Source organism: Montipora foliosa, chromosome 10 (assembly GCF_036669935.1).
Source record: "Montipora foliosa isolate CH-2021 chromosome 10, ASM3666993v2, whole genome shotgun sequence".
In the NCBI taxonomy this organism is placed as follows: domain Eukaryota; kingdom Metazoa; phylum Cnidaria; class Anthozoa; order Scleractinia; family Acroporidae; genus Montipora; species Montipora foliosa.
The window spans coordinates 613,185-625,684 of record NC_090878.1 but is presented as its reverse complement, the minus strand read 5'-3'; the positions used below and the strand labels follow the sequence as shown (position 1 = coordinate 625,684).

At 37.4% G+C, this 12,500-nt stretch overlaps 2 long non-coding RNA genes across 2 annotated transcripts in view; one reads left to right on the top strand and one right to left on the bottom strand.

Moving 5' to 3' along the window:
- The window catches only part of LOC137973376 (uncharacterized), a 10,269-nt gene extending 4,465 nt beyond the window's left edge, over positions 1 to 5,804 (bottom strand). Inside the window, exons 1-2 of the long non-coding RNA XR_011117218.1 lie at positions 5,664 to 5,804; positions 242 to 345 (exon numbers count right to left, since the gene is read on the bottom strand). This is a non-coding gene — a long non-coding RNA (uncharacterized lncRNA). The remainder of the gene's footprint in view (positions 1 to 241; positions 346 to 5,663) is intronic.
- A 68-nt stretch (positions 5,805 to 5,872) lies between these two features.
- Positions 5,873 to 8,211, top strand: LOC137973673 (uncharacterized). Its single transcript, XR_011117293.1, has 3 exons — positions 5,873 to 6,120; positions 6,545 to 6,615; positions 8,125 to 8,211. It is a non-coding gene; the product is annotated as an uncharacterized lncRNA (long non-coding RNA).
- The last annotated feature ends 4,289 nt before the right edge of the window (positions 8,212 to 12,500 follow it).

Sequence of the window (12,500 nt, the reverse complement as noted above, 5' to 3'; positions counted from 1 at the left end):
TTCCGCATAATCTTTAATTTTTTTCCGCATCCTATCAGCAGCCCAGACTCTAGCACTACTGAGGTTAACCATAATGAAAAATTTGATAATGCATGGTTACAAAATGTTTCTCCAGCTGACAATAATTGAGCCCTCATTGGCCAATTTCTGGAATAAAGACTGACATTTTGACAATAACTTCCTGTGTATACTTGTTATAATAACTGTTACTTTTTGTGAGTTTAATAAAAATAGTACTTACATGTATCTTTGCACCTTGAATGAATTAACATATTTAAAGTATTCTCAGTCTTCTGGTGACAATTAAACAGCTTGTTCTCCAGAGGCATACATGTATGGAGCAGGCTGCAAGGAATTAGAGGTACAATTAAATTTAATTACATTGTACAATTGCTACATGTAACAATAATAATGTAGACTAATAGATTCCTTTGGCATATTTATATAGTTACATGGACCAGTGGCACACCTGACCAGACATGCAATTAACTATCATGTATTGGTATTCAGGTCCATCATACAAGTTGCCCTCAGCTGTTAAACTGCTTATACACTGTACAACTATGAGTCTGAGAATTTTTAAGCTACTGTGATATTTCTCTATACAAACAGATAAGAAACTGGATCACAATCACCCTGACATTGTGTTTGTGTACAAACAAAACAAAAATTGCCTCATCTATTGCATGCCCTAGTGACAGAAGGGTAGATATCAAACAAGAGGAAAAGGTCAACAAGATTGGTATCTGGATCTGGCAGTTGAGATAAAGGCCTTGTGGAAGATCAAGGAGTGTTAAAGTTGTCCCTGTCGTTATTGGAGCACTGGGTACTATTCCAAAGAGACTGGCTCGGGACTACATGTACATGTTTGCTGGGATAGAGTTGGCAGCTCTTGCTGGGATAAGCAACAATCCTCCAAAGAGTCCTTGAAGTCTAAGGCAGCTTGTTATGACCTGACGATGGGATTAAAATTTCTTGAAGTTTTGATTACAATGTACAGGGTGTACCATACAGTACCTGCCATGAAGCTAAATGCACCATGATAATAATAATAATTTAATAATAATAATAATAATAATTATTCTTAGTATTAGTAGTAAATTATTATTATCATGGTGCATTTAGCTTTACAGCTTCATGGAATAATAATAATAATAATAATAATAATAATAATAATAATAATTATAATGAATTATAATAATAATAATAATAATTATTATTATTATTATTATTATTATTATTATTATTGTTATTATTATCATTATAATTATTATTATCATTATCACAGAGCAAGCATGGCCAGGCTTTACTTAGCAAGGAATGAGGGCAGAAGAGGACTGAAATCAGTGGAGGAAACAATAAGATTAAGATCAGAAAAGTCAAGTCAACTTTATTTAGGCAGGGTAGCCCAGTCAGCCATGGCTACAATTATTGGCTCAGGAATGGATACATGTACATGAAGAAGAAACAGCAAAGGATCAGGCACTAACAACTTGATGGAGGGAGGTTATCATAGAAAAACAAGCCAGTCAACCACAAAATGCAGAATGTATAAATAGAGAGACAAAACTATATTTCACATTCTCCATTTGTGTAGCAAACTTGCACAATGTGAATGTAGTTCTAAAGAGACATGACAAAGTAGCTCAAATAATACACTAAAATCTATGTAAAAAATATTATCTCTCATACTCAAGGAATTGGTATGACCATGTTGAGAAGAAAGTGGCAGAAAATAGCAAAGCAAAGATACTTTTGGATTTCTCTAAACAAACAGATCATTGTTATACAGGCACAAAGAGCAGATATTGTTTTCAAAGACAATTAAGATCTAAATCACACATGGGTCATTAAGCCTACAAATAATGTTTTTTGCTATAAGCCTGTCATGTGTCAGGCCAGGCCACGGCACCTCATTTTCATTGTCTCGTTTTTCTTTTTTTTTCTTTTTTAAAAGTGGTTAGGGTGAGGGTTAAGGTTCAAATCTTTTGCATTGCCCGTAGCCGGACAGGAAGATCCTTCTTTTTCGTGTTTTAACGTCAGGCCTGAAACTATTTCTACTCTAGCATGATCGGAATCCCGTGTAAGATCTTATGGGGTAAAATCACTTAACATTATGTCAATATTCATGTGGGAAGACACCACTGTTGTTGTTCAAATTATTCTTCAGTCATATTCGGAAGAATTTCAAAAAAAATCTTTCAAGATTCCATTCAAATGTTTGATATTTTAGAACTTTCTTCAGACCAATGTACAAAAAACAGTATTTAAAATTAAACCTTTGAAATATTCACATGCACATATTTTCTGTAGATCTAAATGAGGGTTGAAGATGAACTAGAAATAAATCTTTTTCCCAGTTCCATAACGTCCTCTGTTTCGGATACAGCATTTTTGAATTTCCGAATTTTTACCTTGCGTGACCCCAGGATACAGAGCTGATTGAAAAACTTGTCTCTTTCTATGATTCTCAGACATTTGCGGATTTCAAGTACATTACGAGAGGTGTTCATACACATGTATTTTATCAGAAACCCACAAGGGTTGAAACGTGTAACGGCCCCCTGTGTGCTGGGGAACAAGCTTCATCTGAATAATTATTCAATTTGCTAATTACCATATTTGGAACAACAAGAGCAAGGGGTTTCCAAATATGGTACTTAGCACTGAAACATTCAACCAATCAGTTCGCACTTAATATTCGGAAGCTGTGAACGTGCGTTACACGTTTCATGTTGGCAGTGTGGACCAGTGGTTAGGGCGCTTGCCTTGAGATCGGGAGATCCCGGGTTCAAGACCTGCTCTGACCATTTAGTGAATTTGATCCTGGTAGTCCCTGGTTCAACTTCCCAGCTGCACTTGTAAATAGCCAACTGGCTTGCCTCTGGCCAGTTGGGATTCTTAACAGTTGTTGTTGTTCTGTTCTGTCGTTTCGTTGTGTTTCATTGGCCCTGAAAAGCCCCCATGGGGAGTGGTCAATTAAGCATGTATTGTATTGTTTCAACCCTTATGGGTTTCTGATTTAAGTAAGCACATTTGCGGAAAAGTGAACTCCAGGTGTTTTCGTTGATTACTGGCCACCATATTGGTGGACCACGGACGGCAGCATTGTGTGAAATGCTTCGGGAAATTGATAACTCAGAAACGATGTACCACACAGACCTGACAATTGGAGAAACGGTTATATATTTGTCTTGAAATCATTTCAAGTTGTTGGCTTCTTTTATTGAACAGTTTTGAATTTGCTTTTTGTTGCATGACAATGAAAACAATCAAAACATGCGCACACTGCCCAATACTGTTTTGACAATACTGTTGCTTTCGTTTGCCATTCTATTGAGAATTCTTATGTTTTTGCTTTCTTTGTTTGTCATTCTAGTTGAACAAAATACATTTGTATATGTTTCAGCTTTTGTTTGTGCATAGGCAATAACGTTAGTTATTGAAGTCACGATAAGAAATGTAATTTGAGGCCCTAAAAATTCACTGTAAAACTGGTCATAAAATCTTATCAGTCCAATGAAAACACAAACAACATGCATTTGGGGAACAGTATCCTTGTTGATTCCACAGCACATGTACATTGCAGTGTTATTTAATTTAAATCAATGCACCTGTAAAAATACAGTTTTACTTTGCATCATATCAGAAGACCCTGATCAGCCTGTCCGGTTGCAGGCTTGGTCATAAATGTACATGCATCAATACCTACATGTAGACATGGAAGAGTACAAGAGAAGAAAAAGGAGAAAGTGGAGAAGTACATGTACTGTACTAAGACTTGGCAAGGGAGATTCAAAGATTGTGGAACACCTCATGATCAGCAAAAGTGGTACCGGTTGTACAGTAGGAGAATTGGGAGCTGTGGCAAAACAGTACTGGAGAAGGAGTTGAAAAAGCTGGATATCAAGAAGGAAGTACCGGTAGTAGCAGAGTACAATTTTAGCTGCCCCACTGGGATCAGCAAGGATACCGAGGAGAGTATTGGATATCTCAGGGTAGAGGTTCAAATGGGATACCAATACAGAAACTGGCTGTCACAGAGCTGAGAAAATCAACAATGAAAGTAATAATAATTATAATAATAATAATAATAATAATAATAATAATAATAATAATAATGATGATGATGATGTATTGATACCATTGACATTGATTTTGAGGGAGAGTAAAGCAGGGTACGAATTAAGAAAGGGGTATGTTACCGTAAATCAGTTGTTCTTTATGGATGACCTTTAACCTTTAATGAAAAACAGCGGAATTCCTTGATCAATACAGTATGTGTATTTAGCTAGGATATTGGAATGAAGTTTAGCATTAAAAAAAGTGGGGTTTTGGACTTTTGGTCACTAAACGGGGAAAGTTAGAAGAAAGCAGGGGGAAAACATTACCGAATTATCAGCCGATGACGCAGATAGACAAAAATAAAGTGTACATTAAATACCTCAGGGTTTTTGAAGCAGACAACATGAAACATACAGAAAGATATAGCCAGAAAAGAGTACTTCATATGGGTGAAAAGCACATTATAAAACTCAAAACTTAATGCAGGAAACACAAGATTTGCCTTGAATCCAAGAGCAGTGTCTGTGATAAGATATGGGGTTGGTATTATATTTTGGAAGAAGGATAAACTGGAAGAAATTGCCCAAAAGACAAGGAAGCTTTTAAGTATTTATCAAACTTTAATCATACAAATAACATTGAGAGACTATATTAATTTGCCACAGCAAATTGGTGGAAAGGGTTTGATTAGTGTAGAGGACCTTGTTAACCCATTGACACCTGGGAGGGATGACACTTGATAGATTTTACTCTGTCTAACGCCAGACGATTTTACTCGTCAATGGGGGGCATCCTAGGGCGTTTTAAGTGTGAATGGGTTAACCCACTGACCCCCTGGGAGTGATAGATTTTACTCTGTCTAACGCCAGACGATTTTACTCGTCAATGGGGGGCATCCTAGGGCGTTTTAAGTGTGAATGGGTTAACCCACTGACCCCCTGGGAGTGACAGATTTTACTCTGTCTAACGCAAGACGATTTTACTCGCCAACTGGAGGCGTTCCAGGGCGTTTGAGGTGTCAGTGGGTTAAACACTTAAAAACTATGTCCCTCAAAAATATGGAAATTGAAAGTCTGCGAAAATATGCGGCTAGGAGTGGTGAAATCTTCATCAGAGAAGTGAGCAATAAGAACTTCCCGGGAAAAGGCAAGGAGAAAGAAGATATTAAAAGGGACCTATTACAGAAGTACACCAGCAATGCTCGATATGGAAAGTTTTATGGAAACACAGAGCTTATCAGAGATAAAAGATGAAGATGTTTCAGGAAAGTGTGGGATGTGTGGTCCGCCAGAGATGAGACAGTTCTGCATGAGCATTACTGTATCAGACTAATCCGAGCGAGTGCAGTGCACTACATGTAGCATGGCGAAGTGATAAAATTGCGCAGGTAATACACTGGAAGATGTGCCATCGATTCAATATGTAAGTCTCAGAGATGCGGTATGATCATAAGATTGAAAAGGTTGGGAGGTAATCTACAATTGGGAGGTAATCTACAATAGATAAGCGTGAGATAAGTTACGGGGCAAACGCGAGGGGTGTCGGGGGCTATGTAAACTGAAAAAAACATGGAAATCCAGCAAACAACTTCCGCTTACCTCATGTTTGGCACGACTTGTGTTTGCTTTCTGCGTTAGTTAAGTGGCAGCTCAAGGACAAAAATCCATTCGGAAAATGCTGTGTCTACAACAGCGAATTCCATAAGACCGTTGTCTTCGAGGACTTTAAAATCTCGTTCCCAGAGCCGGGTGTGAAGTACGATGCATTGTGGGATACACTGCGAATTAAGACGATCCCCCTCTCAGGATCGACGCCAGTGTAAAATAATTAATATGCCCGTGCAATTCATTTCTTCCTCGGCGAGTTTTATTATTTCGTTGGGAAATAAAACATGTTCCCGGACTTTGTAACTAACTTTTTCTTACGAGAAGAACAGATACGTACCTTGTGGGCATGCTGTATTCCGTGGATAAATACACAAGCAAGTCTATCCCATCCAAAGCTAGCGCTATAGCTAGTGATTGGTACGCCCGTGTCATCTTTTGGGGTGTTCAGGTATTTAACGCCACCACTTTGCCTTAGTCTCATGTTTGTGAAGACATAGGTTTCGTCTTTTTGTAACTGCCCCGTGTCTTGAGCCCATAGGTTGATTTTATGTGGACTGTTGGGTCCAAGATGATACCTTCATGCTTCTTCACTGGTTAGTCAGTTATAAATACTGCTTTAATTGCCGAGATTTGAAGCAATAGCCTTTTACAGTGAACTGCTAATTTGCCACATTACACTTCCCAAAGAACTGATTGACGTTGGAGTAGATGTAAGTGTATCTGGTATCTCGTGGGCGTAAGGTTATCTGATGCAGTTGTTACATCAACCTTATTGTGTTTGTGAAACAATAATAATATTATCTGTTGTACCATAATACTTGTTGCTGGTACGATAGGCAGTGAGTTTAACTGGGCTTTTCTTTTTTTCTAAGGTGTCAAAATATGCCCTTCACTCAGCACAAAAACATACAGCTCTTTGGCTCCCATTGGAAACTGTCATAAGGTTGCAGTTGAAGTACTTTTAATTTTAACTGGATGTGTACTCGGTGACTGACATTTGCAGACTGCAGACTAACCCTAAATCACAATTATTGAAAGCTAACCGTTTTAAATCAGGTTCTTAGACTTAAATAATGTTTCTCAGCACTATTTGAAATGGGTGCTTAGTCTGCAGTCTTCAGTCTGCAAATGTCAGACACCGACATTATTTAAGTTTAAGCACCCATTTCAAATAGCGCTGATAAGCATTATTTAAGTCTAAGAACCCGATTTAAAACGGTTAGCTTTCAATGATTGCGATTTGGGGTTAGTCTGCAAATGTCAGACATCGATGTGTACTTTGAATATAGCATGCAATCTCATTTCGATCTTTGACATCTTTAGAACCTACAGTAAAAGAAAAAAAAAGATCATACTGTAAGATACTGACTTAACCCTTTCACTCCTGTGGGCTTCCCCATTGACGAGTAAAATCGTCTGGCATTAGACAGAGTAAAATCTATAAGTCTCATTGGCCCTTACAGGAGTGAAAGGGTTAAATTTAATTAATTAATTTAAAGTGCATATGACACAAAAATTTTTATTAGCTTGTTCGAAGAACTTTCAAAATGGTGAAGAACAGCGTTTATTTTATTGTCAGTGATAGCACTCTTGGTAGCCGAGCTATTCAAGATTTTGACTTATGCAAATTAAATGACTTGTGACGTCACATAGTGGACACAAAATTATGTAAAATCACGAAACATGGAATATCTTTGCAAATACTAAGTCTGCAGGGTTGAAATTTTACAGGGTTGATGTGCTACCAAAACTACACATTGTAATTTTGACTATGGACGTCACCATAGCAACATACTCGTTACCAGACCTCTACCTTTCCGGTATCGAAAATGCCTTCTTTGTTGCTTTAGAGTCTAAAAGACTTCCTTGTGCTTGTGCTGTGTATGACCATATTCGGTCACATGGACTGAATGAACATCAAGAGCAAATAACCCTTATTGGGGAGGGAAACTCTGATTTTACCCTTTGGATGGAGGGGGCCTAAAGCCCATTGCATTGCTATGGAAATGTCACAGTGCGCCATATCATGGAACTTTGTAATGAGTATAAGAACTGCAAAAAGTTTCAGTTCTATGCAGAAAAAGTCTTTAGAGATCTTACATCATCTTGTGTCCACTATATGACGCCACAAGTCGTCTAATTTGCATAAATCAAAATCTTGAATAATTCGGCAACCAAGAGAGCTATCACAATGAAATAAACGCCATTCTTCATCATTTTAAAAGCTCTTTTCGAACAAGCAAATATAAAATTTTGTGTCATATGCACTTTTAAGATCTAAACATTGAGAAAACAGAGTAAATGCAGTAGTCACAGTACATGTACATGTACATGTACGATGCTTTATGTCAATGTACATGTAGCTGTTTATGTCAAGTTTTGGAGCAATAATATTATATGAATGAATAGAGATGTGATTCTAACAAATGATATCAATTATTTTGATCAGCAGATTTGCCTAACTGAAGATGGTTGCTACGGGGAACCAGATCTAATTCACATCCCAGCAGGACAATATGATGAACACATATACCTGCAGGTATCTAGTCTGTTTTTGCAAATGTTCAAGCAACCAAGTAATTAATTTTGTGGGTATACGCAGTGGCTAATCACAAAGTGATAGCTAAAAAGTTGTCCTTGTCTCATTTGGTTGGTGTCCCTTATTGCTCGCATTACTTTTGCACAGTTAGCCCCAGTTGTTTAAAAGCCGGATAACTTTATCTGGTGGATAAGTCATTATCCGTCAGTTTCAATATCTGCAAAGATGATAGTATTTGCCCTCATCATGTACATGTACATGTTGCTGTGAATATCCACATTCCAAGCACATCTAGGCAAAAAGTGTGAAGGAAATTTTGGCCAGGTTTAACGTGAAGTATATTTTATTCTACTGTGGATAGTGACTTATCCCCTGGATAAACTTATCCAGTCTTTGAATAACTGTGGCATGATGTTCGCCAAAAATCTGATGAAATTAAACGCAGTACAAAGAACCTCTGCAGAGAAGAGAGGGTGTTCAGATTGTCTTCCAGATTTGTGCAAAAAAAATTGAGATCACTCTCCCAGTCATTGAAACTTACCAATCAAAATAATAAGATATTTTTGGCAGTGATTTCCATTCACTGTTTCTGAAACGCCTTCAACCTTCACTTCACCTTCATTCTAGGATTTTTATTAACATTAAAGAAAAGATTTTTCAAGTGTTAGATGAAACACTCTTTCGAGTGTTTGATATTGATTCTCAAAGGAATCAGTATTTTAAGAGATATTTGGGATCAAAGTTGGCAAACTTTATACTAATTAAGACCACATATCCAAACTTTCTTCACGGTTGAGGTTCTTTTGTTTTTGGCTAATGAATTATTAATGAGCTTGAGAAGTACGTAGTTCTTAATAAGTTTGAAAACTTTCTCCAGGGCACACAGAAGTTGTAAGTTAATGTAACGTAAAAAGTAAACAGTTTTTTGTTTTAGTTCAGCTGTGCTTGTGCTTGCAGGGATTGAAGTTGGTACGATATATGACAGACAGATTGTGTTCAGAATAATGTTGTTGTGCTTGATGTACATTGTAGATTCCCTTTGACCCATTCAAGGAATAAACCCTACATTAAGTGTCAGGGTGTAACTTTGGTGACCATAAGTTCTTACGAATCACACCGTAATGCTCTGGAATGACACAATGACCAGTACTAAAAAAAAAGAAAAGGGGGAATCAACCTCATTTCTCATTATTTTCATTTCTGTACAGATGATTCTTTCCCTGGTGGGAAGGTAAACAGTGGAGGGGAAAATGGCATTTAAGTACAGGTCAAGTCAGTATACATTCATGATCTATCACAATCAGTTGACTACAGCAATAACATTTTTAAAACTGCACGTCACAGTGATGTGGATAGCTTTCCTGTAATAAACATTCACCCAAGAGGTTTTGACATACAATCATTAACGTTATTGTCGAATTCAAACATTCTGATGACAGGATGTTGCAGTTGGTCAAGCAAAAAAGTCATTATATTTTATGTTGCTATGGATTGTACTCCATTACAAAATATTTTGTTTTACGGAATTTGAAAGAGGTTTGAATGACTAACTTTCTCTGGAAAAATATTGGTTGGTGTTATCCAGCCTTCTCAAACTGGGCCAGTCGACGGCTCAATGGGGAAGCAACCTCCTCAGGAAAAGCTTGACCGTTCTGTTTCCCTCCCATTCTAGTCAGAAAATGTTCAGAGACAGATAACAATTTGTTAGCTCGAACGTGAAGTCAACTGGAGATAGTCTAAAAAGCATTGAAAAAAAGTTTGTTGAGTACAAAATTCGTGTCACAAAATTTTTTTGCCTCGCGCACCATGAAATGTTGATTTGAATTAGCATTCCAGTATTTCTTATCAGACTCCAAGCAAGTGTCAAATCCATATGTGAACGTTCGTCACTTGAAATCCACACAGATTGACACTAAATTGGGCATCTGTGAATGTCTAAATTTTGAAAAAAAATCCGTGAGGGGAGCATGCCACCGAGACCCTCCTAGAAGTCTTGCACATCTTTGGGCACTCGCTTGGGTGCCATTTAGCACACAAACCGTCTCCACCTTCCTTATGGACCTGCTCCCGAAAAATATTTTGAGAAGGCTGTGTATTATCTTGAATTTTAAGCTGTCGTTTTGAAAGACAGCATAATAAGATAGATAAATTGTTATTATGTGTATCCCCCATGTACATGTGAAATTTATAATACTGTTTTTTCATCAGTGTTGTAGTTGCCCTGAATATTTGTGCACGTTCAACAGTGAAATCCACTGCCAAGGACATTGTTGATTTCTTACCACTTCAATAGGCCATTTTCAAAATATAAATATTCAGCTGATAGCGAGGCAGAGAGGACAAAAACAATAGAACAAGTTGCAATGAGTGCGAAAGACATTACATATCAGGCCACTTTCCTTGTCTTTGTCCTCTGAACCTCTCTTTGAAGCTGAATTTTAATATATTGAAAGTGGCCTATTATTACATTCAATTGGGAGAGTATGGGAAGTTGTTTCCGCTTCCCACCTCCCCATTGTGCCAGCTTTTATGCATGATCATGTACTTTGGTATTCTATGGCACCTGCAATTTTGATCGTGTTAGTTGCTCTTTAGAGGGCAGGCTATAATTACATGTATTGTTTAAAAATGTAGCAGGTATTTACACTTAATGTTATCTTTTTTGAACTGATACTATTCGTTGATATTTCATTCATATTCATTTAATTCTTCATTCAAACTGAATCTGATCTTGGGAAACTAATTCATGCAGTAGGCTTTTTCTGAGTTAAAGCCTCTTTTTCAAAGTGAATCCAAGTGCGTAGCATTTACAAAGGTAACATTATTCGAATTTACTCTGAGCAAAACTCGAGCAAATCCTTCTTTTACTGCCAAGAGTCTCAATTCATGTTTACTGCTTGCATTTAAAAAGTCGGCCTACTTTCTTTGCTTGGAACATTTGGTTTGTAGCACTATTTTTCAGGGCATGTGCGATATTTTTTCATTGTTGCTATTGGCTGTAATTGATTACAGTTTGGTAGTTAAATTGAAAACTTTTTTATAGGTGAAGTAATGTGGATTTATGGATTTATTTGCTGATATTTGGAGCTGAAAGAGTGTCGTCTTTAGTTTAAGTTTTCTTTCTTAAATGAGGCTTAAGTTAAGTCTGTGGTTCAAGTGCCTTCTGGTTTTTGTCCAAACAAATCGTAAGCAAATTGTGTTTCTAATGTCTGGATTAAGTAGTATCTGTTTGGTCCTTAAAGGCGTTCAGTGTTCAGTTTTGCAGAGCATGTTAATATTGTCAATTTAACTGGTGGTCAGTTTAAACAAATCGAAATACTAGACCAAAAAAAGGGTGAAGATAAAAATTATTGACAGTTTTGATTTCCGGTCTTTGTGGTATTTAAAACAGAGTATGTATAAAAACATTGTTATATTGTTATTTTAAGTGTATTTAATAACCTAGTTTTGTTATTCCTCTAGTGTATCATACCATTTTTCCTTCTACACCCGAACATTTGGAAAAGGAAATCGACAAGAACAAACGCTTTCTGTATTCTCTTGTTGATAAGGGAGAGTGCGTACTTAGATTCGCTTTGAAACAGAGGCTTAAGTAAACTTTAACTCGAAAGTGTGATCTTATTGATTCAATTATTTACCATTTATTCAAATCATAATTATTGGTGATAATCGTTAAGTGCTGAAGTTGCGAAAAATGCCGTTAGGAATGTACATTAAATTCGAAATAAACAAACGTGCCTAAGATGATGTCTTGTGTTGTCCTTAGGGTCAAGACGGCAAAGTTTTGGTGACTTCAATGGTTATCCACATTCGGTTACCAGCAGTGGACCTTTCCCACTTATATACCCACCTTTCGTTATACGTTTTACAACCCGCCTATTAATTGTTTGCGCGATTGTATTTTGCTACTGTACGTCACGTGGTTGTGAACATCACGCAATACCCCCTTGTCGGCAATAATTGTGCCGTTGAAAGAACAAAAGCCGGCGAAAAAATTGGCGTGTGCAATGCGTACGTTTAGCGGAGCGCTCCGCGTGTGGAACTGTGGGCGTGCGGGATCACAAGTGCGGTAAGAAAATATGGATGCGCAAACGAATGTCTTACCTTCATGATGTCCTCGAAAACCCCAAGCCGTTGTCATCCCCAAAACTTCGGAGTGATTTACAGGATGATCCCACGAATGATGTATTAAATGCTCCTTTGGAAGCGCTTCAAAGGTGGTGAGAGCCTGTCCGAAGTCGTTCGTCGTTTTTGCCACGTGAGAGACCTCTCACTGACGTTCAAGATGG